This window comes from Gavialis gangeticus, unplaced genomic scaffold (genome assembly GCF_001723915.1).
Source record: "Gavialis gangeticus isolate Ggan-Ray unplaced genomic scaffold, GavGan_comp1, whole genome shotgun sequence".
In the NCBI taxonomy this organism is placed as follows: Eukaryota; Metazoa; Chordata; order Crocodylia; family Gavialidae; genus Gavialis; species Gavialis gangeticus.
In genome coordinates this window covers 15976394-15979029 of record NW_017729031.1, presented here as the reverse complement: position 1 = coordinate 15979029, position 2636 = coordinate 15976394, and the positions used below count along the sequence as shown (strand labels likewise).

Below are 2636 nucleotides of genomic sequence, written 5' to 3'. Positions count from 1 at the left end.
TTCCCCACACTCACGATGCTCAACCAAGCTGCCAGGGGTGCCTCGGGATCCTTTCAAGGGTGCCGCACAACATCAGCACGGTTGCTGTGCAAGAGAAACCCAGGGATAGACTGCTCTAACTTGGATCTGAGCCTGATTTGCACCAAATGAACGTTTCTAGCCAGGGGACCTTACAACATCTTCAGCTCTCCTGTGAAATATGAATATTCATTTCCACCTAGGAGAAATTTTATAATCTTGGCATTTGATGTCTGAAGAAAGGTGCATGTGCCCGAAAGCTTGCAAATATATATATATATATATATATTCATATACACACACACACAAATATACACACACACTAAGTGTAAATTCCTTGGAAAAGCGATCATCTTTTTCTCTTATGTTTGTTCAATGCCTAGTAGTGGTCACTACCACAACACAACTGGATACAAGCAGACTGTTTACACATTTTATCCAATGATTTTTTAATGTAAACTCAAAACCAGGACTTTCCCCTCTGAAGGGAGTGAACAAATCAGTGGATTATAGAATCATGATCCTTTTTTTTAAAATGTATTTTAGTTTGTTTTTTTTTACTTTCTCTGCCCCTCATTCTATCCATTTGCATTTCTTGCCACTCAGTAGCACAGCTTCAAGAAGGGAGGCAGAAAGTGCCTTTATCCAATCTATTCTATAGAGTCTAGATTTTAGGGCACTCCCTAGAGAGGTGGGAGACCCCTTCCATCTGAAGAGAGCCTAGAAATCAGGTCTCCCACATTTTAGGCAAGTATCTCTACCACTAGGTGGCTATATGAAAGTTGAGTGGCACCACTACTAGCCTTATTACAAAAGAAACAACTTAGGAACATAAGAAAGGCTCTCCTGCCTGTGAATCCTAGTCTTACATTGTTTAACTCAGAGCCATGGGTAACAATGCAAAGTATTTTCATGAATAAGTTTTTAGCGGATTTGGATCCAAGCACATTATATGTATTTAGTAAATTAATAATTATAAAACTAAGTTGTGGTTGAATCTCAAAAAAAATCCCATAATTAATCTAACTAGAATAAACATCATAAAATCAGAAACTGGGGCAAGGCAAAGCCATGTGCAGGCTATTCTAACTTACTCCAGCTTGTAACCACCTGCCACCATCCATTACTTTAATGGTAATCACTGGATCCCAATGTTATGACATGTCAATATTCCTCTATGAGAGAGTCCCAACTTGCTCCTTAGATGGGCTTTAAAAGTGGTCAAAAACAAAGACAGTGGGTGTGTCTACATGTGCATGAATGCATTTTTCCTAATACGCATTAAATGCATTACCTCCAATGTCAGGTACTAAATTAATGTGCATTAGGCTTCCCTAATGTGCAGTAGCACAAGCACATGCTTTTCAGGTGACACTTGATGTGCAGTAGCCTATTTTACTGTGCATTAGCATAATAGCACAGTTTTTTTTACACACTGCTTTAATATGCAGTAAAATAGGCTACTGTGCATTAAAGTACATGTGTAGACATACCCAGTGGAACCAAATATATAGCCCTTGGACTTAAAATGAGTTTGGAGAACTTTGTTGAAAAAAGAAATGGCCAGGAAAAAATTGGGCTAATATTTACTTTATACAAGATGTTGTCAATTACTGTGAGCTTTGAGTATACAGTTTCTGTCTGTCAGGAGTATTCTATGCCTTCAGAAAGTATTAAAGAGTTAATAAATATAATGGGTAAATGACTGAATACAGATGTCATCTTAACACTATTATATGTTGTAGGTTTTAGATATTTCTAGTCTGTAATCAGTTTTAGCAAACCAAATACATCCCTTAGTTCTGAAGGACACTGAAGCACATAATATAAAACAATTATACATAATAAAACCATTTTTATTGTTATTGCTGTGAGGCTGAGTCTGGTGGGAGGTGGGGGGCAGTGCTGAGGCAGTTGTGGAGTTTGGCTGCTGGGGGGAAAGTCAGGCTTCAGGAAAAAAAAACCTCTGTCCCCAATGCTGCGTAGACCCCATGGAGTGGGAGCTCTGTTCCTCTCTACCTTCCCCCCTTCCCAAAAGCTGAGAGTCCAGGTTTGGCAAAGGGACAGGCCTGAAGCAATTGCAGAGGTGGGGTTCAGGGGGGGAACCTCCATTGTTTGGCCCCTTCATGCTGTGCAGACCACAGATTGGGGGTCCTGGGACAGGGAAGGGGGCACTGTTCCCCCTATTGCTGCCTTCCGTCCATGTCTCACGCTGTCTGGGCTACTACCTGTGCAAAATGACACTCAGAGAAAAGAAAGAACCTATTTATTTTTTTACTTTAAGTAAGGCCTTGACTTTAATCTGCTTCCTTTCCTGGTCCCATTATTAATCTCCTTGAGTTAAACATTTTAAATTACAAGTGAAACCCATTGTCTACTACTCAAATTCGCATTTTTTATTCTCTGCACCTTTATGCAGAGTTGTTATATAGCGTATACATCTAGTGAGGATTATACATTTTAATTGTGAGTAATTAATTAATAGTATTCCCTTTGAAACACTCATTTGTAACTTCAGAAAATGTAAATGTGGCCTAAAGACTGCTTTTGACTGATTCCATTATTCATTACCATGTTATAGCCAATCTCCAAGTCAATACACAAACAAAATTTCCATT

The 2636-nt window shown here is 39.1% G+C and overlaps 1 protein-coding gene and 1 long non-coding RNA gene across 2 annotated transcripts in view; both read right to left on the bottom strand.

The window, feature by feature from the left end:
* LRP1B (LDL receptor related protein 1B) overlaps window positions 1-2636 on the bottom strand; it is a 2002088-nt gene that overhangs the window by 1402897 nt on the left and 596555 nt on the right. The window lies entirely within an intron of this gene.
* LOC109301347 lies at window positions 570-1965 on the bottom strand. Its single transcript, XR_002098516.1, has 2 exons — window positions 1180-1965; window positions 570-727 (listed from the first exon to the last, which is right to left on the bottom strand). It is a non-coding gene; the product is annotated as an uncharacterized LOC109301347 (long non-coding RNA).